Source organism: Panthera pardus, unplaced genomic scaffold (assembly GCF_024362965.1).
Source record: "Panthera pardus isolate Hobbes unplaced genomic scaffold, ASM2436296v1 HiC_scaffold_24, whole genome shotgun sequence".
Taxonomy (NCBI): domain Eukaryota; kingdom Metazoa; phylum Chordata; class Mammalia; order Carnivora; family Felidae; genus Panthera; species Panthera pardus.
In genome coordinates this window covers 113751459-113775029 of record NW_026526810.1, presented here as the reverse complement: position 1 = coordinate 113775029, position 23571 = coordinate 113751459, and the positions used below count along the sequence as shown (strand labels likewise).

The following is a 23571-nucleotide window of genomic DNA, read 5'->3' as shown; positions in this document are numbered from 1 at the left end:
AAGGGGAAACCGGCCTCCAGGGTCTCCTGAGGGCTCCTGGAACCTCCCTACCCAGCTCAAGGGGGTTGCTTCCAGGGATCCTCCTGGCTTGTGCTGGCTTCACTTACCTAGCTCAGACCCTGCTCCATCGGAGGTGGGGCAGGCCGGGCTTTGCCCACCTCATGGATTTACCAGTCTTTCCTCTGGCATCCCCTCTCCTGACACATGGGCAGGACCCCTTCTTCTAAACTCTCACCCCTACCTGCCAAAACCTTTTAGCCAAGATTGGGTTTTTCCATGAGAGCAAATCAGCAAAATCTGATGGCTAGTATGGCTCAGATCCCAGCTCTGCCATCACTAGCCATGCGACCTAAGGATGTCTCTGAACATCTCCACACGTCAGTGTCTTCCTCTGTGAAATGGGGATGGTGATAGCGGCGAGGGTTTTTGCCAGCATCACCACAAGCCAGTACTCAGAACAACTCCCGGCTGCCGGTTCATGCTCTGTATGTCTTCACTTTTACTGTCTCTCTTCCTCCATGGGCCTCGTGAAGGGTAGGTCATCCTGTAGACCCAAGCCTGGGCGGAAATCCGAGCGGGCTGGATGGAAACTAGCCCATGGGCCTGATGAACTGCCATATGGTGCTTTTCTCAGAGCCGTGTAAGGGAAGAACAAGTTCATATGCCAGGTGGGGAGATGATGGAGGCCAAGAAGGGAAATAACAGAGACACGTTTTAAAACGCTCTGTTTCTTGCTCCCTATCTTTCTCCAAAGCTGTGACCTCCCATAACTCGCTGTCAGGTTTGTGGGACTCCACCCGGGGAGGGCAGAGAGGTGGGGTCTTTTCTATAGGCAGAGAGGTGGGGTCTTTTCTATAGGAAGAGGAATTCCCCAGCATCTTGTGGAAAAGCCCCACTGGGAGGGGGTGGGGCAGCTGGGGGAGGGGGAGGCAGTGGACAACAGCCAGCCTGTCCTCAGGGAGACACAAAGGGCCTGGTGCACTCAGTAGCTCAACCACCAACAGGTCCTGCAAGGATGCCTGATAGCAACTGTGGGCAAAGCCAACGTGAACATCTCTAGCAGCTAGCTTTCTTTCTCCCTGCAAGAGGCCCTTAAAGAAATGACGCGTTTCCTAGTAAAAATAATAATAATGACAATAACAACAACAACAACACTCAGAACCCTCACAGCTGGCCCTAATCCCTTTCCTGGAACATTTGTATTGATTTGCCTTCCCCACCAGGCTGCCCCTGAGGATGTGACTCTCTGTCCTGCTCACCACCGTGTCCTGATGCGCTGTGCCTGAACAAACGATTGATAAGTATTTGTGGACAGAATGATGGAAGGAGGGATCTGAAAACCTGGGAGCCCTCCCTGAGGGCTCCCATGTGCGAAAGGGCCTCCCATTATATGCTTTGATGGCACTTGGCACTTCTCATGACTCTCATCGCATTTTGCAATTACTATGAATCTGTGGAAATACTATGTTGATGCCAGTCTCTCTCTGAAGCCTGCGTCTGTTTTCTCATTGCCTCCCTTGTGCCTGGTACAGGGTCTCGTACAGAGCTGGTGCTCTGCGAAGAGCAGCTGTAGGAGTGAATGAATGAATGAAGACAAGGCAAAGGCCCTCGGAGGCTTTCCATGGTCACTACGGGCTCAGGTGACTCTGGCTCTTGCAGAGCAATGAGAAGCAATGGAATGGGAGTGCTTTGTGGCATGGCTTCTGGGGTTTAAACCCAGTCGGTTGTCACTAGCTGTGTGACCTTGGATTGGTTACTTAACCTCTCTGTGTGTGGCCTTGCTCATTTGCACAGTGGGAATAGTAATAGCACTCACTTCTTAGGCTTTATGAGGATTAAATGAGTCATATATGGAGAGTGCTTACAGGGCTGCCTGCCATATGTTAAGCACTACCAAAGGTTATGTCTTATTGTTACCAGAGTGCCTAGCAATGGGGTCCCTCTTGCTTGAACCCTGGACTCTGTCCAAGGATCAGCTTCTGGAGAGTTCTCGCTAGTATACTTGGGTAAGCACTAGACCCAAGGAAGTAGCCCAGGGTTTCCATTTGGATTGACTCTCCCAGGATTTGTCATCCCACCTGCCGGAGGCCTCAGTGATGGTCACATGCAGTGTGCATTCAGGGGTCTGGCTCCCACCTGGCCTGGCTCCCACCCCTCTGCTCCCCACCGCAAGGAGCTGGCACTTCTGGCCTTCCCTCACCACCCGCCTGGCATGGAGCTGACTCACCGCCAGGAGGGGTGGTGATTAGCATGCAGGGCAGGTACTGGGAGGAAAGCTGTCTCCATGCAACAGCTCTTGATGTGTTTCTCTGATTAATGTGGCAGAGAGAACATTGCAGCTTTTTCCTGAATGGTCGCCACGTGGAGCCGGAGTCATTAGCATCACGTCTCCCGCTTGCCATGACCTGCTGACCACCCTAAGTAGATAAAAATGAAAATGGCCAAGACAGCTGCAAGGCTCAGAAACAAACTGCCTAGTGGCTCTGCAGAGTCTTTTATGTGGAAGCTTTCCGGAACAGCCCCGCCTTCCCCATCCTCTCAAACCCCTGTAAAGCTGTCCTGAAAGTTTCTGCTTCTCTAACTGCTGGTCCCCGGTGAGGGCAGAACCCCTTTCTCGGGAATAGAGCCCAAGTGTGAGTGGGCCCCCACCACAGGTGTGCGCTCCAGGTGAAAGAAGATGGGAGGAGGGAAAGGGCTTCTAGGCAGAGGGGCCAGACTGGGCAAAGGATGGGAGAGAGCTGGAGCCCTGAGGCGTCTGTGCAGGGGCAGAGGAGGTGGGCGGGGTGGAGACTGGGGACCCAGACTTTATCCTGAGGGCAACGGAGAGTTAGCTGGGGTGGAGGGAGGGTATCTTGCACAGTGTGCAATGGGGTGTTGTAAAAGTCCCTCCATCCCAGCGTGATGGATGTTGGGGGCCCAGCGTGGAAATGGGAGAACGGTTAGGAGGCCGTTGCCAGAATCCAGGCAGGTGATGATTCCGCCTCGAATTAACACGGCACCTTCCTCAGTGCTCTTCCTCCAGTCTGGGAGTTGGAGCATCGATCCGCAGTTTCTGGAGGACAAAATCTGAGACAACCGACGGCCACCTGACAGCCTCCCAAGGATGGGAGTGATGGTAGGAGGTTTGTCTTTGCTTTTGCCTCGGCTCTGTGGGGTGGGAGTCGGATTGCCATAGCATTCTGAGTCACCGGTTTTGGCTTTTTTTTTTGTTTTCTAAGCTGCCCTTCTCCTTCTCCGGGCCTCAGTTTCCCCAGCCAGGCCGTGGGGGCGGGGCAAGCCCTGGAGACTGGCTCCCGGGCTCCCTGGGAAGAACCGTGCTCAGCAAGCGGGAGCCCATGCCAGCTCCACACCCCATCACTGCACCTCTGCCGCCGCCCCCTCCACCGTCAGCCAGCCCCACGGCAGCCGCTTGCCAGAAAGCAGGCCCGTGCACTCAGCCCAGGCTGGAAGGGAATGAGCAATGGCCCTAATTGCGGAGCCGGCAGGAGAGGCCGGGAGGAGGCAGCGGAGAGAGAGAAATCATCTTGCGCTGCGCCAATTACTGATCAGCTGGGACATAATTGTGGGGCTGCCATCCCGGCTGCTGGAGGTACCAGGCCTCCCTCTCGTTAATCAACGATAATCCAGAATTACGACCCTTAATGACTTGCAAAGACACTTATGCACACACGCACACATGCTCTCACACGGACACAAGTAATTGATAATCAACCATGTAATTTGAGGCAATAATTCTGTCCGGGCCAGATGACAGGCTCCACCCTGCCAGCAGAACAGAACCCAAATCACAGCCCCACCGCTGCGATGGGGGGCAGCCTCCCTGGGGGAGGGAGGCTCCTTCCTGTCTCTAGAGTGGGTGTCGAGGGGGCCTCCAGTTGTCTCTAGGCCGTAGGAGTACAGGGAGGTTTTGTTTGTTTGTTTGTTTCCCACTTTTACTTGTCTGTATTTTCTAACTTTTGCACATCATTATTTGTAACATTTGCAAACCTCATTGCTGCCGTCATCCCTCACTCGTGGCCCTAAACCAACGGTCTCAAATTTCAGTCCACGTTCATGTCACCTAGAGAGATGGTTAAAAATGTGGACTTCTGGGCTCCGCCCCAGGAGATTTAGACCAAAACATGGTGTGGGACCCAGGAATTGCATATTTAATAAGCGCCCCAAGTGATTTGGGTACGACGATCCACACACCATACTTAGAGAACTAACACTCTAAACCAGTGACTCTTGATCCTGGCTCCACATGGAAATCACCCCGGAGCTTTCAGGAAATTCTGATGCCTGGGCTTGACCTAAGTGGGCTCAGCCGGCATCTGTCCTCCCAACCTGTCCTGTTCTCTTTACCCTGGGAACCGCTACCAGAGTCCTCTCAAACTTGAACATACATATGGACCACTGGGCGTTTGTTAAAAGGCAAAATCTTGGGGTGGGGAGGGGAGCCCTGCGTTCCTAAACACATCCCAGGAGGGGCGCCTGGGTGGCTCAGTCAGTTAAGCGTCCGACTTCAGCTCAGGTCACGATCTCGTGGTCCGTGAGTTCAAGCCCTGCGCGGGGCTCTGGGCTGATGGCTCAGAGCCCGGAGGCTGCTTCCGATTCTGTGTCTCCCTCTCTCTCTGCCCCTCCCCTGTTCATGCTCTGTCTCTCTCTGTCTCAAAAATAAATAAACGTTAAAAAAATAATAAAAAAATAAATAAACACATCCCAGGAGATGATGATGGTGCCGGTCCTGGAGAAGTAAGACTCTCTCATCCTTTGCTCTAGGCCCAAGCACATGAAGTCAGGTGCCAGAAAGTCCTGTTTATGAAGCTCTTCTTCTGGGAAAGGCCATGTGCTGGGTCTGCAAAAGTGAATCTGCCCCCAGTTTTGTTCCGGTGGCAGACTGCCCGCGAGTCACATGTTAGGTTCTTACAGATGCCTGAGAACAAGACAAGCTTAGGCTGATCTGCAGACTGTGCGACTCTTGATCTCGGGGTTGTGAGTTCGAGCCCCACATCGGGCATAGAGCTTACTTTTTAAAAAGGTGGGTGGGGGGGGCGCCTGGGTGGCTCAGTCGGTTGAGCGACCGACTTCAGCTCAGGTCACGATCTCACGGTCCGTGAGTTCGAGCCCCGCGTCGGGCTCTGGGCTGATGGCTCAGAGCCTGGAGCCTGCTTGGGATTCTGTGTCTCCCTCCCTCTCTGCCCCTCCCCCGTTCATGCTCTGTCTCTCTCTGTCTCAAAAATAAATAAATGTTTAAAAAAAAAAAAAAAGGTAGGGGGGGGAGCGCGTGGGTGGCTCAGTTGGCCAAGCGTCAGACTTCCGAACAGGTCGTGATGAGTTCAGGCACCCCGTCGAGCTCTCTGCTGTCAGCGCCGAGCCGCTTCGGATCCTCTGTCCTCCCTCTCTCTCTGACCCCCTCCCCCGCTCTCTGTCTCTCAAAAATAAATACGCATTAAAAAATTGTTTTTAATTAAAAAAGAAAAAAGACAAGCTTAGGTTAACTTAGGTGCTGGGGCCTTAAGAAGCAGGAAACATTGGTGCCTGCCCTCAAGGAAACAAGATACAATAAATCCTTGCGAACACGAAGGTGTCACTGGGCAGGAGGGCCTGGTAAGACAAAATATGGGCATGTGCTTTGTATCAGGGGTCTAGCAGGCTTCATAAGAGTGTCATGGGTCAGGCCCAGGGGCTGAGAGAAAGGCAGCAGGAGGCTGGGGATGGTAGTCAGTGTCCCTCGATGGCCACAAGCATCTTCCGTTCTGGTATGTGCCCTTCGCCACACCCTTCAGGAGGAGAAATCTGTTTCCCCTCCTCCTGAATCCAGGCTGACCCCGTGACTTGCTTTGACCAGCAGAATGTGGTAAAAGTGACACTGTGCCAGCTGGCCCCTACGGAGCCCGGCAGCTTCTGCTTTCATTCCTTTGGAAGCCAGCTGCCACGTAAGAAATCCAACTACCCTGAAGCCACCATGCCGGCCACATGGACAGGCCATGTGGAGGAGGGCTGAGGTGCCAGGCGTGTAAATGAAGCCTTCTGGGTCCTTCCCTCCCAGCCCAGCGGGCAGCCGAATGCAAATGAGTGACCCCAGGTAACTCATGAACAGAGAACCACTGAGGCGGGCCCTGCCTAAATTCCTGACTCACGAAATCACGAGAAAGAATAAACTAACTTTTCTAGTTGATTGTTCCACGGCGATAGATTGCCGAAACACTTGGGTTCTCGTCTCAGTTCGGACACTCGCAGGCGAAATCAGTAAGCTTGCCGGCCCTGTTTTCTGGCCTGCGAGACAGCGGGCAGGTGAGATCATGCATCCAAACCCCCTCGCGCGGGGCCTGGCACACTGCTCGTGCTCATACCAAGAATGTATGATTGTTAGCGAGGTGGTGCCAAGATGCCCACATCCGGCTTCACCCTAAGTGACGGCCATTCGGATCATATCGTCCCAGGTCCTCGCATGAGTGGCCATCATTCTCCTCTAATGGGAATGGCCTGTCACCAGGGTGACACCTTGGCTAAGAGCCGTGGCTTCTGAGCCAGACAAGCGTGGACACAAGCCCTTCTCTGCCAGTTTCTAGCTTTGTGACCTCACACAAGTTATTTAAAGTCATTGAACCTTGGTTTCTTCACCTGAAAAGTGAGGCAGTCAGACCAGCTCCTTCTCTGGGAAGCCTACCCTGATTAACCTCTCCCCACCCTTTTTCTCTAAATAGAGCTTTGTCATATCCTGCTTATAAGACAGGTGCTAATTTCTGAACTTTCAGAAGAGGGCTGAAATGAACTATATTGGATGGCAAGAGGGGGTAGGGGACCCTTGATCATACTTTGTTCATAAATATAGCTCCTCATTATTGAGTCCAAGAGTTTGCCACTTGATTTGCATGCACTGTCCTCACGGCATGCCTGTGAAGGAAGTCCTGTTACCAACCACTCTCACCTGAGAAGTTGGGTGGGGTCTTGACGAGGATTTGCTTCCGTGTCAGTTGTGTTTGTGTGTGTGGACACCATTCCTTCTCCCTACATACCTTATGGACTAGAAACAAAATATGCCAGGGAAATATTTACACAAATCAAAGTGGATGATTTCTCGTCTAACTCACCCCCCACCCACCCTACCTTTGGAGTACGTCCAGCAGTGGACAATTTCTCACCAACTTTGCCACCATCACCCTGGTCCCAGCCATCATTTCCTCGTCCACATCCCTCCCATAGCCTGGGCCCCCTGCTCTCCCACTCTTACTCCCTACAGAATGAGCCTGTTCAAGTGCCAGACAGATGATGTCACTTGTCTGCTCAAAACCCTGCATGGCTCCCACCTCACTCAGGGTAAACACCAGTGTCCTCCTGATGGCCCTCAGAGCCTGATACCACCTGCTCCTCCTCATTCTCTCTCTGACATATGTCCTGTTCTTCTCCCTTGTTGTCTCCAGGACAGCCTCTCTGTCAACAGGCATGTTCTTGCCTCAGGGCCTTTGCACCTGCCATTTCCTCTGCTTGGAACCCTCTTCTACCGAGTAACTACATGCTTCACTCCCTCACTTTCTGTAGATCTTTACTTAAATGTCACCTTCTTAACACAACATTCCCTGACCATGTTACTAAAAATTGGCCCCCATCCTGGGACACACAAAATGCCTCGTCTACTTTGGCTTTCCCCATAGCACAAGTTACCATCAAACATGTTTATGCCACTTGTTTATTTACTTTTCTGTCCCATGCCCCCACCACACATGCACGCACACACTCACACTCACACACACCCAGGCATGTAAACCCTCATTGGGCAAGGATTCGTGTCTGTTTCGTTTACTGCTATTGTCCCGATACCTCGCAATCAATAGCTCAATAAAACTTTGTTACGTGAATGAATGCAGAGGCACATAAACACACCCTCAAAAAGTAAAACAGACCCAATTTGGGTTCTGTTAATACAGGTGTTAAAGCATATCTCTAGCCTGGAGGGGTTCCAGTGCTCACCTTTGCTTTGTGTGTGCGTGCGTGCACACGTGTGTGTGTGTGTATGTGTGCACATATACATATGTGCAGTAAAGGCCACTGGCAGTGGAAATTGCTGATTGTGGTAGTGATGGGAGTTGTCAATAAAAATCCATCGAGAATGTATTTCCCATCCTTGTCAAGCCCTTGCAGCCATCCCCAGTGACAGGAATTGCCCAGTAGTCTGGGAGAGAACAGGTAGCCAGGAGGGCAGATAGCCCTCGCCAGTCTGATCCTGTGAGGCTAAGCAGTCCAATTAATTTGAGGAGGAATAACCAGGCATGGCCTGGAATGTGCAGTGTGGAGATTTGCATGGTCAGATTTGCTGTTTGCACAATCCTGCCACGTCCACTCTCGTGGGCTCAAGGAGAGGTTTGGGCTCTGCCATTAATCTCCATCAGAAGGGCCCGGAGCCTGGGCTCAGCCAGGGTACTGGTGGATGGGAGAGCGTGGGGAGCCTGGCATACCACAAGAACATGACAGGATCCCTTCTGGATGAACCAAATGAGTGACAGCCCAGGTTCAAAGGGATGAGGTTTCCATAGAGAAGACATGACGGCTTGGGTGGCTTTCCACTCCCCTAAGTGACAGCGTCTCTCCCCTCTGGTTTTGGGGGAAGGGTAGAGAAGACTTCTGGGTCACAGATGAGGACACTAATGCTCAGAGGGATCACGTACGTGCCTTGTCCGAGGTCCCTCCACAGACCACCAGTCCAAGATGCAAGGAGCTTTGCAAGTGCTGTATTCGATACAGATGGTGGTTCCTGGGGTGGTTTTTCAGCTCGAACCCATGCCTGCCTGGTTGACTTCAAAATAAGTTGGCTCCGAAAACCTAGTTTACCTGTCACTCATTTTGCATCCCTCTGAAATCCTGGCTGGTAACACCTGGGGCATGCTCTGTGAATACTGGGTCAATATATATGTCAATATACAGGTCAATATACAATATACAGGTCAATATACAGCCAGTTGTGCTAGTGAGGATCCCCCTGCATCACCCCCAAGCTCCCTGAGCCCACAGCCCTGCTCCTTTGCTCCCAGCCAGCAGGGGGCGTTGCGCACATTGTTTCCAGCGGGCTTCCCACCAACCTCTCCAGGTGCCCAGCCCATTCCCCTTCTGTGATTGAGACATACAGGAGCCGGATAGGAACCAGCCTGTTTCCTGCCCAGAGTCTTCAAATTGTGTGGCCTTCCCCCCGCAGGCAGCCCTCTGGCAACGGATGGGACTAATATGTACTGAGTGGTTCCTCCACCAGGCACCGTGCTAGACGCTTGACAAGCATGACCTCATTTCATCACGTGAGCTACTGAAATGATCAATTTTATAAGTGAAAATACTAAGGTACTAATTTTACCTCATTTTTACAAAGGAGAATACTTAGGTTTGGAGCTAGCAAGTAACTCATGACCCCTACCCTTGAGGCCTCTCCTTTCTTTTTTTTTTTTAATATTTATTTATTTTTGATAGACAGAGAGAGACAGAGCACAAGCAGGGGTGGGGCAGAGAGAGAGGGAGACACAGGATCGGAAACAGGCTCCAGGCTCCGAGCCGTCAGCACAGAGTCTGACGCGGGGCCCGAACCCACAAACCGTGAGATCGTGACCTGAGCCGAAGTCGGACGCCCAACCGACGGAGCCACCCAGGCGCCCCTGAGGCCTCTCCTTTCTGCTCCCAGGTGGCAGACTTGGGCAGTGGGATGGGGGTGGAGCGACGGGCTGAGGCCTGGGCCTCCCCGGAGAGGGCTGGCTTGGGAAGAATGCTTCTCAGAAGAGGAATAGTTTTTGCTCTAGTTGTGCCGGGTTCCTGCCTCCCTGGGGTTTGGTCCTCGGAGCTCTGGGTGGGCCCCTTGAACAGGCCTTCCAGCTCCATGTTGCTCTCAGGGACACCCAGGGACATTTCCTCCTGGTGTCAATTCCAGCTCCCTGGCAAACACTGAGGAGTGTCCTGGGTGGACGCTGGTGGTGGCAGGGAGAGGGCCAGCCCCATAGGAGGGGAGAAGGCCTCACCGCATGTCACAGTAGGACCATCTAGCCCGGCCCCTCTGCCATTCTACATGCGAGGAAACAAACCCAGACAGGGGAGGACAGTGACCCAGGGTCACCTGGCTAGTAACGGCAGAGCCGGGGCCGGAACCCAGGTCTCTGAGCTGCCAGGCTTTCTTCAAGCTTTAGCAATCATGTTCTCCAGGGCCCAGAATTGCCCCCTTCCCACCACCCAACTCCCCATCACATCCTGGCCATATTCCACGTCAACTGCTGCGTGCCCTCTTCTAGGCCCAGCCTCCCGCCCCTCTTTCCCGCAGGCTCTCTCTCCCTGTGTTAGAACCGCTTTGCTCTCTTTGAAGCACATGCCTTCCAATCTAGGTTGACTTGTCTCATCTCCCCAGCTGATGTTTGAGACAGGTGCCAATGGGTAGAGCAGTACACTGGACAGGGCACTGGGCCAGGGGCTCAGACACCTGCATTGGAACCTGGCTGGGCCACTGACCTGCAGCGTGTCTCAGGGAGGTCGGGGCCTCCATGGCCCTGTGGTCTACACCAGTGCTTTTCAGACTCTGTCCGTAGGGTCTGCCTTGGCCAGAGGAAATCCTGCCCCCGCTTGGATTCAGCTGTGGCAGCTTTTCCCTTTTTCTTTCAGAGGGGAAGATTCTGAGGTGGTGAAGACAGTTTGAAAGCCATTTTGAGGTCCTTTCTAATCCTGTTAATTTTTGTATTTCACTCACCCCTCCCATTGCTAGCAGGAATACGGCATCCTACACAGAACATTCACAATAAACATGTGGCGGATGGAATTGAATGGCAGTGCTGGGAAGCAGAGGGCTGCTAAGCCTGGCTGGGCAGGGAAGGGGCACGAGAGCAGGAAGTAAATGGCCAGAAGGCAGCTGGAAGGAAAAGGGGCCTGGAACGGGCTTCCAAGGTGAAGGTGGTCTTTGAAAAGGGGCCGAGGCTGCCCTGAGCCTGCGGTTTCTGCTCTCTTCCTCCTCCGGGTTCCCTCCTGGCTTGCCCCTTAAGTGGGCCACCACCTCTTCCACAGCCCTCCCGCAGGGGCCACGGCGTCCTTGCACAAACCCTGCCCATCCCCTGCTGCCAGGGCCGCCCACGCGGCTGGGCGGACACGAGTCTGGCAGCCATTGGTGTGGCTGAGCTCTCCCGGAATGAGGTTCGAAAGGGCCATGGGGCTGGCACGGAACAGAATCCTGTGGCCTGGTCAGCAGGCCAAAAGCCAGGGGGGCCGCTGTCGTCTGGGCCCCCGAAGGCAGGCCTTCCTGAAGCTGCAGAAGTCTGCAAGGCTTCTCCGGGCACGCGGGGAGGGGGCCGGATTTTGTGTGCTTTTGTCAGATGCAGTCTGTGCTTTCCGTTGTGTGGGTATGTTAGTGCTGCTTCCAGATCTTGGCTCCTCCTGGAGCTACAAATTACACTCTAGCCTCCATCCTGTAGCAGCGCTTCCATGCCCCAGGGTAACAGGGACCACCCCGATCGTACAAGTGTGGCCACCCACAACTAGAAAAGCCTGTGTCGTGCATGGTTTAACTCCGACCGGGGTAAGAAAAGGCCTGAGAAGCACAAAGGGGAACCACAGTGACAGCCCCAAGAAGCGCCATCAGGACACTTCCTAACATACTGTTTGAATTTCATCGTCATTGCCATGTTCCTCCAGCACCCGCCCACCTCAGAACTGCTCTCCACTTTATACCATCTGCCAAGTTCTTGGGGCCGCCATCACAGTCATTCAAGCAAGCGCTCACCTCAGCGTGTCTCAGCTGGAGAGTCTTTAACCTTTTTTAAGAACGTACTATGTGTGGGGCACTTTATAAACTTCAGGTACTCTGCAAACGTTGTTTTATTCGGCCATCAGAACAACCCCACGAAGCCGATGCTTTTGGCTGCAAGTAACGGTGAATTCGGTGATATCGGATTGAGCCCGGGGTCCTCACTGAATGATGAAGGAACTGATGAGCTCAGGAAATAGTCCAGGGGCAGACGGCTCCAGCCGCCAGGACCCAGGTTCTTGCCATGTTTCCATTCTGTCATCTTTACCGTGTGGGCTTGGTTCTCCGAGTAGGTATCTCCATCATAACAAGATGGCTGCTAACGTCCCAGCCACCATTCCAGACATGACATCTGGCTGTAAAAGCACAATTCACTTCCTCTCATGCTTTAAGAGCAAGGGAGTATTTCCTAAAACAACCCTACACACACACACACACACACACACACACACACACACACAAAATCCTTCCTCACATTCACATCTCATTGACCAGAATTGGGTTATAGATTCGTCAGAAAATTAATCACTGGCGAGGGGAATGGCATACCAAGATTAGTTTAGACTAATTAGGATTTCCCCCTCCCACCCCAGGCAGCTTCAGGAGGAGGTGGACTCCTGAAAAAAAAAAAAAAAACAAACAGACCATAAAGGAAAAAAGCAAGAGTGATGTCTGCCATTGGATGTCTGCCACATGGATAATTACTGTTATCTCCACCTTACAGATGGAAAAAGTGAGGCTAAGAGAGATGAAACAATGACTTAAGGTCACATCAAGAGGCCAAGTTAGGACGTAAGTCCAGAATTGTTTGACTCCAAAGCCCTGGCTCTTTCTACTACCGGATGTACCAAGCACTAGTCTATGTGTGCTTATGAGTAAGAAAGATTGGTATATCCATATCCATCTCTGCTGGAACAAAGGGTATAAATAATATCCACATACCCTCGCACACTATTTTACTGCCAATACAATTATGTCATAAGAATTTACGTTCAGGTATGTTCATTTGGACCAGCATCTATCTAAGACCTCTAGGGCCTCTAAGGTCTCTAGAAAGAGACTTTGACTTTCGGGACAGACTGGTAAGCCCTCGCCTTGACCTTTAGAGACTCCCCAGTGAGGGAGTTGTATGAAGAGATAAGTACAACTCTTTGTGATATATGCAGATTGCCATGTAAGTACAGAGCCAGGACACGCTGGAGACCAGTATCACAGGAAAGGTAAAAACTTTACCTGCTGTTTTGAAAGATGTCTAGAAGTTTGCTTAAAGAAGAAGAGGGGAAACACATTTCTTCTAGGCAGAGAAAAAGGCATGGGCTTGAAAGTTCGTGTTACGTTTGAGGAACAAAGAGGGATTTAATGGGGTCAGAAAGTAATTGAGGGGCAGGAAGAGGCAGAAAGGGGGTTGTAAGCACTTTCCCAGGAGTCTTGCCTTCCAAGGTGGGAAGTGTGCCTTAATTCTGTTAGGCAGCTGGAAGATTTTTAAGTGGGAAAGTAAAGTGATCAAATTTGAATGATTTTGGAGATTTGGAACCCCCTAATGAGCCCCAGTGAACGTGAGTGGACAATGTCCGTGGCTCAGCTACAGATACGTGGATTCCAGAATGAGTTAAGAGAAGTCACTGACAAGGAACGATGCCTCTGGGCATTAGCACCATGTCCCACTGTAATTGGAGCCAATGTGCCTGTACAGGGACGTGCAGAACCTTGCACGGGTTTGAGAAGACCCACAAAGACTATGGATAACTTGATTGATGTATCCATACTGAACAAACACACTGACTCTGAGATTATTATGAAAAGCTAGCATCTATTGAGTACTTACTACGTTCTGGGTACTCTGCTAAGTCCTCCATATGCACTATCTTATTTAACTCTTACTTAAACCTTGTAAGGAAGGTTTAAGCTAAGTTATATGAAGTTGCCAATATTTGATGTGATTACCTTATGAAAACTGATGAGGAAGCCTGGTGGTTGGCACAGATCACATGATCACACGTAGCAGAGCAGGATTCGAACCCAGGTCTGATAAAGACTCTAGAGTGAGGCAACCCTAAGTTCCCACTGTGGCTACCACTGACTAGCTGTGTGTCCTGGGACAAATTACTTAACCTCTCTGAGCTTCTGTTTCTTCACCTACGCAATGAGGATAATAACCGAACCCACTTCATTAGGTGTGGGTTAGGAGAGAGAATGCATTAAAACACTTAGCACGATGCCAGACACAGAAGAGGTACCCGATGAATATTAGTTGTGTCTATCATCACTGCTATTAATATTCCAAAGCCTGGGCTGTTAAGCACCTTCCCAACCTGCTGTGGGGGAGATGCCTTCTGGAATCAGTGTGCCCCCTGGGTGGAAAGGAAAGAGATTTTCCTGCAGGAACCAGATCGGCATTGCTGGTAAATAAATAGTCTTAGGCTCGCGGGGCGAGGAGAACCAGGAGCTATGCTCTCCCATTTCCAGCACTGCTGGCCTCTGCTTATTCCTTCTCTCCCGAGTCCCTGGGTCCTCATGGCCCCAGGGGATGGACCCGGGAGGAAGCGGCCTTCCCACTGGAAGAATAGCTGGGGTAGCTTCCATGAAGCTACTTCTGCCTCCTTTTCCCATGAACCAGACTGAATGAGATGTATCTCCAGGATACCCTGGCTGCTTTTGCTTTTGAGAACCACACCCGTCAGTGAGGGGTCCTTCTAGTTCCCATTGTATGTACTTTCCGGTTTTGTGTACAGATGCCTGTGATACATGCATGCATGCAGCTGTGTGTGTGTCTCTGGACCCAAGTGGAGCTCCACTGGCACGGGCTGGAGGTTGGCACCACCTTGGCAGCCTCAGCCCCAGGACACCTTTGCTTATTACATTCCACGCTTGGGTGGAGCTTCTGCCTGCTGGGTGAGTATTGACTCCAGGCACTTCTCCATCTAAATCTCCAGCGTTCCTTCTTTAGGCAGAAATCACAAGTGCTGCTAACTTGAGAATGAAGTTCAAAGCCCAGCCCCCTGCAGTTCTCAGCATATCTCCTGGAGATGGGGTGCTTCCGAGCACAGACTGACACAGGCAACTGCGATAATAAGAGGCTGAAAGAAATCGAGAAGAGGCAGGCCGGCTAAACCACACCTTTGTCTCAGCACTTTTGCATGAGCACAGATCTTTCCGGCATCGTCTGCCCCTTTGCCTGGCTGGACTCTTGCACAAGACCTGGCTGCCCCCAGTTGAGTCTCTCTAAAAAACATGTCCAGTCCCCTCCAGAGGAACTCAAAACACAAGACACTCCTTATACATTTTCCTGGAAACATGCTATAGCTCCAGCCTGGGAAAGCTTCCAAAAAATTTCCAAACCAAAGATGATGATGATGATGATGATGATGATAATAATAATAGAGGTGGGGGAGGAGAGAAACTTGGGCAAACGCTCCCACTGATTAATGTTCAAGGGAACAGACTTGGATTGTAGGGAAAGGAAAAAAGAAGGGTTTTCCAGGTCAATTTAAACATTTGTGCCGTTTGCTTTAAAGGCAGTTTCAAAATAGTTGGCCTCCCCAAAGCGATTTTTTGGAATCTACCCAGAGGGCAAAAACTTACCCTTCCTTCCCCCATCTGGAAAGCTTTCACACCAGAGGCCCCACTCATTCCTGAGCTCTGGCTTCAGAAAGAAGGACTTTCCCAACCTTCCAAGATTCCCTGCCCTCCCTCACCCTGCTGACCCATAAGGAGTTCTGTTTGCTCCACCCAGCAGCAGCTGCATTCCAGCTGTGAAGCTATTATGAAACATTTAGGAATCCTCTGGCTGGAAGGTAAACGAAGAATGTGTCCTAATAACACCTGAATGCTGGCGAAAGCTGCAAGGAGAGAAGCACCAGGAACACGGTTTTGACTTCGGGTTCCCTTCATAAAATTCTACTGTGCCGAAGAGGTGGCCGTGAGCTCCCGAAAAAGTTTTTAGTGATCTTACAGACAAAAGTGCTGACCAGCCTGACCGCGCCCCACCCCCCCCACCCCCCAGCCCCCGTCACTGTGAAACACCAGCAACCAAATTCAGACATATTTGTGAAGATTCAAAAATATTTTCACTTACTCATGAGCTCTCGTCTTTTTAATTAAAGCACAACATCTTGCTCAAAACAAGCCTTTGGAACAGCAGAGTAAACAGAACCTTAATTTAGGAATTCGCCAACCAATCTCCACTGCTGCGGGCAGGTTACGGCAGCAGTTTGGAGGCAGACGATGGACTGAAAGTCCAGGAGGCTCCCTGCCCTCCCAGAGATGGTGTCTGTGCCTGACGATTCAGGTGGGAAGGAGGGGGAGGGGGCTCAGAGACCAAAGAGGATCCTTTAAATACATAGAAGTTGGCCAGACAGGGCAGGCCCGAGCAAATGGCTTTTTAGGCAGCTGAAGCCCTCAGCAGCTGTCAGAACAACTGCCACCAAGGCCTCCCGATTGCCAAGAGCGCGCTGCAGCATTCACTGGGGCCTTTCCCCTCAGCCTCATCGCCATCGTATTATCTCCTGGGACTGCACTGGAGACCCTTGGGTTAATGATCCCATCTCACTACCTGGTTTTAGAGCGGTCGGCAGTAGCTGCCTAGCTACACGCTGCCTTATCCAAACCGCTTCATTCCCTGGCGGCTGAGATTCTGTACTTATTCGCTAGCATCACCGGCCACCCAGCCAGACAGCAACAATTAACCACCATGGGAATGCTTTGAGAATCCAGCATCTGGGGTGAGGAACCCCACGAAGTCCTCCATTAATTCCTGGTGCTGAAAGCCGATATGGAAATTTAGCTGGAGAGCTGGTGGCCTGTGTCCCAGGGGGCCACCCAGCTATTGTGAAAGTGCCCTCTCCCTTCTTCCTGCTCCCGCTGTCCCACTTCAAACACTCCCTGTGATCCACCTTTTTAACACCTCCAGGGCCACCACTGCCACCATCACCCCCGCCCCCTGACCTAACCACCCACTTCTCATCCAGGTCCTTTTAGAGAGCAGCCTGCAGAGTTGCCATGGAGAGCACCCCTCCCCCCCCCCCCCCCACCGTACCATTTGGGGCTTTGAGACCCTAGAAGGAAAGCACCAGGAAACCCCAAAGCGTTCTCCTTCTCGAAAACAATGGCTTCCAGGGTCTGTGCCAGACACAATCACAGCACCCGAAATAGACTCATTGTCCTCTTGTGCAATATCCAGGAATTTGGTGAAACTCATCATTTTTCAGGTTACCGATAATGCAAGTTTGGAAACTGAAACAGGAAGGAACACAGGCTGAAAAAGCTTTTATCCAGCCCACAGCATTTTTCTCTCCAGATGCAAGACAGTTTGTTTTTTTTGTTTGTTTGTTTTTTGGGGCTTTTTCCAGCAGTACTTTGGTGGGGTTAAAATTAGCTGGCAGCATTCTGGTCACATGCTAGACAGCAAAACAAAAGGGAGTTGTTCCCTGGCAGGTCCTGAAGCAGCCGACAGACCTTCCTAATCCATGGACTTCTGGGAAGCTGGCTCTTCAGGCCCTGGTACAGAGGGGCCACGCCACTGATTCCCCTCTGTCGTCACCCGGCTGCAACAGGGGCAGAACACGGGCAGTGTCCAGGCTGTTTGGGACCTCGGAGCTTGCCTCCATCTGGGAAGTCACTCAAGGGCCACAAAATGGCTTTTGCAAATCTTCCCATTTGGGAGAGGAAGGCTGAAAAAAGGAAGAACCTCTGAAGCCAACACATAAGCAAACACTGCAAGGACGCGGAGAGAAAGAGGAAGGGCCGTGTCTGAAATGTGGACGCGGGCCTCACCTCCCAGGGCAACGGGCTGCTCCTGGCATGTTTAAAACAGAAAAATCATACATCCGAACTATGTGTGGCTAGCTTTTTGGATGGATCCTTTATTACTGGACCCTGATGATAGGGACTCATCATGATCTGCTTTGTTCTTCCAGCTTAAAACTGTCACCCAGAAGCGCTGGATGAAAAATGCAGCCTCTGATTCATGCGCACAGTCAGGAAACATCTCTTGCGCTCAGTACAGAAACATGTCCGTCAACTTGGGGAAGGAATCACCGCCACGAAATGTGCTTTTGGCTTGCCACAGCTTAGCAGCTGCCGGAGCCAAAAACCCAGCTGCCTGGGTTGTCTGGGGAAGGTGGTAGCTGGGGGCGAGTGGGGAGAATGTAGAGAAAGAGGGGCTTTCTGAATCACCTGATCTGTGTGCCTCCACCTCCTGTTTAATTCCAAGCCAAAACCCACCTCGAGATGTCTCAAGGGCCAACTGCTCCTAAAAATCGTGTTTAACACTACTCCTTCCAGCTCTGCGCCTGCCGTCAAGGTGAAGCGGATGGCTTTTATTGATTAATTTATTTCTTTGGAAAGGGCTACTTTGAAGTCAGGAAATTCCAGGGAGACAGAGTGCGTTGCCCTGGCCAGAACTGCTGTGACAATCATAAGCAGACACCCAGAGAGAGAGGTGGGTTAAAAGAAACTGCAGCTAAGCGCCAGGAACTTGGATTTTTCGTCTTTCCCCGGCCCCGGCCTCCATGTCAGCAGTGCGCTTATGAAGAAATACCTCGTTTGGCTCAACATTCTGTGGTGGTCAGGGGTTTGTGCGAGCTATGTGGAGCCTGCTTTGTCAAGAGGGCTTCATAAACCAAACACGCCTCTGACTTGGATCTCATCCTGAAGCCCTCATTATACAGGCAGACCGAAACAGAAATTCCCCTTGCTTTAACGCCCAGCACATAAAGTCCTCTTTAATAAACATACACCATTTTTCAGTGGGACAGCCTCAAGGTGTCAAAAGTACATAAAGGTCTGAAAGCTGAAACCGTAGATAAACAGTGCGCTGAAATATATTTAGCAGAAAATATTGAAAGCCACAGGAAAAATATGTTCTCTTCCTGGGATGTTAACGAAGGTTTAGGTTCAGGAAACCTTCAGGAAATAGCAAGTTGGGTTGAGAAGGAATACTGTTCAATGTAAATAAATCACTAAACCTCTTTGGCCTTCCTAGGCCTTGGCTGGAATGGAGTATTTCATTTTTTCCCCATTAAACAGGCCACCCGGGGAGTTGGCATTATAGACCTGAACATGTACCAAATCTGAATGTGCTATTTTGTTTCTGTACATTGAATCAGACTGTGTTTCAAACAGCAGCTTGTGCAAAATGGGGGGGGGGGGGGGGGGAGGGACGGGGGAGGACCGCGCAGGCTGGTGCGCCCTCGCTCAAAGTGTCAATGACAGACCTGTTTCACCTCAGATCACCCAGTGTCTTGTCCCTGACAGGGACATAGTCTCTGTTGTTGTTGCCCAAGGTGATGTCATGCTCATTCTTAAACCCAGGGTTCTAAGGGTTGCGCTTATACTGCAATAAAATGGCTACAGAAAGACCCAGATTTCCTGCCGTCTCAAGGTAGGGACACAGAGAACAGGAAAGGGCAGGCAGCCACTCTCCCTAAGATGGATGCTGCATGATGTAAGCGGCTGGCTAAACGTCTGGCATCCTTGCCGTTTTAAGTTGCCAGCAAAATATTATTAAAAAGATAAAATACACGCGAACCGTGCAGAATGTAGGGCTGCTGTGTTTACATCCGGGTTTTGATGACTCAAAGACTTACACTCGAGCTTGCTGAAAAGCTCTATTAAAAACACAGCTTTGTGAAAGCCCCCAGGGAGCAGGAAGCCGGGCTGGGGGTGTGCGTGATTGTGCTGTAGGGGGGTGGGGGCGGGGGGTGTGGTGACCCGCCCAAGGACGGGTTCTTAGGCCTGCGGTCCTGGCCCGGCACTTAAAGCCCGGGAAGTGCTTCGAGGTTAACCTTCTCTCGGCTTTGGAACCAGAGCAGGCAGGGTTAACCTTTTTCCAGAACATTTATTTCACCATCTCACTGACTAGAGGGAGGAGGGGCAGGAGGCAGAGCGAGAGCCTGCCGCGCTGAGAGGCTGCGGATCACAAGGCCATTCTGATAGCCTCCTGTCCCCATGGCAACTGCAACGGCATTTATCAGTTCCTTCTGCGCACAGGCCCAGCAAATCTGCATTGCACATGGCAGGCTTCCAGCATTTCAAATGAAAGAGCACTTTGAACGGCTGCCAAGTTTGGAAGGAGCAGAACTGTCAGGGCTGCTTAAAGCTGGCAGTTTATACTGGGGAGGCTTTCGCTTCCCAGAATCCTCCGGGCCTGGCGAGCTGCCAAGTACTTAGCGGAAGCTAAAAAGTAACTCGCTCCCCTCCCTCCTCTCCCCTCCCCTCCTCTCGTCCTCCCCTCCCCCTGCTCACACTCCCCCTCCACGCCATTCACTGCAGTGCTCTCAAAATTTTCCACATGTCCTGTGTCACCAGTGCAGGCTGTACAATGAAAACCAGAACGCAGGCTGCCCACGGCCGGTCTTTTTTATTAATAAGGGGGGTGCGGGGAATGAGGCAGGTTGGGATCCGACACTGACAGCCGGGGCACCCTTTCTCCGCTGTACCTGCCATAACCGCTGGGTGTGAGCCTGTGGGGTGTGTGTGTGTGTGTGTGTGTGTGCACACGCGCGCCTCTCACCCTTAAAAATACATTAATGAAAGTAAAAGTAAAAGCAGCTTCAGGGCTCGAGACACCCTGAGCCCCGGGGGTGTAGTGGGGGTAGGTTTCCGTTGGGTGCTTTGGAGCTTCATTGAGGGTGGAAAATGGAGGTCATGCAGGCCGCGCTGTTCAGATCCAGCCTTTCCAAGAGCCCTGGGGAAGAGGGTTGTTATTGAGAACTGAGCCAGTTTCTGGAGCTTTCCTTGAATCTCTCGGGTGTCATGGTGAAAGCTCTGAGGCCACCGGTGGGGAGGGAGTTCAGAGATGGTTTTCAATGGAAAGTTTACCAGATAACTTCTGACCGTCAAGCACAGCACAAGGACTTCTACTCGCAGAAACGGGAAATTGGCATAGTGTTCAGTGTGCTGAATTTTTTCAAAAAATTATAATCTACACTGAGATCAAGGGCCTAGGCTTTATTTTCCAGTACAAATAGAACGAAAATTGTCTGCCGCTTAGGCGGTTGGATAGAGTTCAGGAAAACTATGTCTGGCATTAATTCCAAAGTGGAGGTTTTGGTTCAAGCGAGGCCCATTAATTTCAGTAAACTGTTTTCACTAGTCCAGACCCTGCTGTGCAAGGACTATTTATTACCTTTTGCTAACCTGATGTCTGCAGAGTTGTAAAGCAAAGGGAAAAAAAAAGAAAGATCCAGGGTGGAGATATCTATATCTTGGATCAAATGGGTTTTGCACCTTCCCTTTGGGGGCCATGTTTTATGGGGCGTTTTCTATCCTTGGTTTTTATCAGCCCCAGTTTTTATTTTAATCCATCTTGCAATGAATTAGAGAAAAAAAAATCCTGATGGAAAGGAATCTGGCAAGAGCAAATACCTATCTCTTACCTCCTTCAGAGGGGCACCGCCAGGCCACAGGATGTTTTGTGTGCCTGTCCCAGGCTTCCAGGTCCAGTGCAAAGCCCTGACATGATTCACCCCAACGATTGGGTCTAAAATACACCAAGACAGTCAATTTTGGCATTTGTTCTCCCTTAGGAATTTTACTAGCTGCCTTAGAAAAGCACATAAATTGCTTCCCCCTCCCTCTCTTTTTTCCATGCCTCCTCTCCTCATCACCCCCCCCCCCACTTCAGTCCATCTTGATGTCATTTCAAAGAGAAGGATGAAAAGGGGGGATTTGTCAGGCGGTCAGGTTTGTGAATGTGTCTTTCCAGCCCCCAACACACACACAAACACACACACACACACACACACACACACACACACACACACACACCAGCTGAGAATGTTAATCAGAATTAAAAGCCAGTCAGTACTATTAAAGCATCAAACACCAAGACTTAGAGCAGGAGGGGGAATATAGGGTGGGGGTGGAGGGAGTGGGAATGAAATGGAATTCAGGCCTCTGCACTGATTTACTAAAACGAAGGAGGGGAAAGGTAGCACCAATTTGATCAGCTTGTCAAACGTCAAAATTATTGGTCTTTTCTTTAACTACCCCCCTCCCTGCCCCAACACAGTCAAGTTTTGTGCCTTTCCCAAGTGTGATTAATCTCTGGCAGAGGCCAGAAACAGGAGTAGGTTTCTTGGCTGCCCGTTCTGATAAACAATCTGTTCCTGGGAAGAGTAGGTGAAGGGGGCGTAAATTGAGGGGGGTAATCTCCGGGTGTGGTGGCTGGGGGGGTGCGTGGAGGAAAGGAGGGGAGGCGGAGGCCAGCCTAGTTAACTCTCACCACCCGCCTGGGAAATGCAAGTGTCCTTCCTTTGGAGCGCGTGGTTTTGGGGTGGGTCAGGTTTCCTGCCCCTAAGAATGTGAGCAGACAGTGAACCCATTCTTGCTGCCAGTTCACAACGTTCAGGAAATGTCGGAGGGACACCGAGGCCTCAGGGAGCAGGGGGCAAAGGGAGGGCGCTCTGGGCGTTGCAGACCACGGGCCAGTGTGCACACAGAAGGCTTGCCGGGGGAAACCGAGGCAGCGGCTGGGAAGCCTGGGTGGGGCCCGTGGTGGTAGGAAGTATTGCAAAGTGGAACAGGGAAAGACAGAAGATGTTCAAAACAAAAGGAGGGATGATTTTGCTGCATCGGACGCTGCTGGTATTGAAACTGTAGGCAAGAGAGCTGGCTGTGGATTTTGCAGTGGGTTTATTGTGTGGGCATCCAGGCAGAAAGCGGCAATATGAAAAAGTGGGGAGGGGGAGAGTCTACCTTGAAGAGAAATCAGTGCCGAGAAGGCTGTGCATGGCTGGGAAATGTCACTAAGGAGAGTGCAGTGGCACTGAATAAAAGGTGAATAATTGGGTACCTTTTGGAAAAGAAATGTAAAAATATTAATAAAGGCAAGAAACCCGCTTCTTCTCAGCTTGAAAAGCAAATTCACTTCTCACCTCCTGCTTCTCCTCCCCACCCAACGCACACGCACAGGCACCCATACACACACACACACACACACACACACACACACACCCCTCTTGTCTACTCTGCATCCAAGAAGCCTGGGCCAGGCTCGCTTTCCTTTGGATTTAATTACATGAAAATGCTGAACAAAACCCTGTAATTACACCCTTAGTCCCTGCCACTCAGGCCCAGCACACTTCCTGCCTAGTTTTGTTTTTTAAAGAAGAGGTCATTGCCTCTTTTCTTTCCAAATTGACCAAAACAAAAAAGTAAAAACCCCAAATAAATCCAACTGCTCCAAGCTTCAGCACCACCAGGGATTGGGGATGGGAAATCCGTGTCCCTGTAGGAAAGAGGAGAGAAGACAGGCTGAGCTCCTGTCCTCTTACTTTAGCTCTTAGGTCGAGGGGCAGTGACTGTTGATTTGTCTGCCAGCCCAGAAGAACAGAGATGCCAGGCTGGCCACCCCGGAAGGAAATCTTCCAGGAACAGGATGAAGAGCGTGGCCAGGCCTTAGCATTAGGCCTCAATTTCCAGCTATTTCACTGAGAAGGGCTTAGAGCTGGAAAAGAGTTTTAAGACGATGGCTCACCTTTCTATAGCTCTATGCAGTTTTTTAATATATATTCTTAAAGTTTATTTATGTATTTTGAGAAAAAGTGCACCCATGGGGAGAAGCAGAGAGAGAGAGAGGGAGAGAGAGAATCCCAAGCAGGCTCTGCAGTGGCATCTCAGAGCCCCACTAGGGACTCAAACTCGTGATCTGTGAGATCATGACCTGAGCCAAAACCGAGAGTCGGAAGGATGCTTAACAGATTGAGCCAACTGTAGTGCCCCTAGGGCTATATGTATGTGTACACACACACACACACACACACACACACACACACACACACAGACGATTTCACAGTAAGCCCCTGAAGTAGGGAGAACAAATTTCAATA

General features: G+C 51.1%; 1 long non-coding RNA gene across 3 annotated transcripts in view; it reads left to right on the top strand.

Annotated features, from left to right (window-relative positions):
- LOC109253888 (uncharacterized) overlaps positions 1-5028 on the top strand; it is a 30228-nt gene extending 25200 nt beyond the window's left edge. Inside the window, exons 8-11 of one of the 3 annotated variants that reach the window (XR_002074584.2) lie at positions 1224-1640; positions 2326-2667; positions 3009-3115; positions 3219-4087. This is a non-coding gene — a long non-coding RNA (uncharacterized LOC109253888). Of the gene's footprint in view, positions 1-1223; positions 1641-2325; positions 3116-3218; positions 4088-4761 lie in introns of those variants that run through there. The other 2 variants (XR_008417273.1, XR_008417272.1) reach the window with 2 other exon arrangements.
- Positions 5029-23571: the final 18543 nt, after the last annotated feature.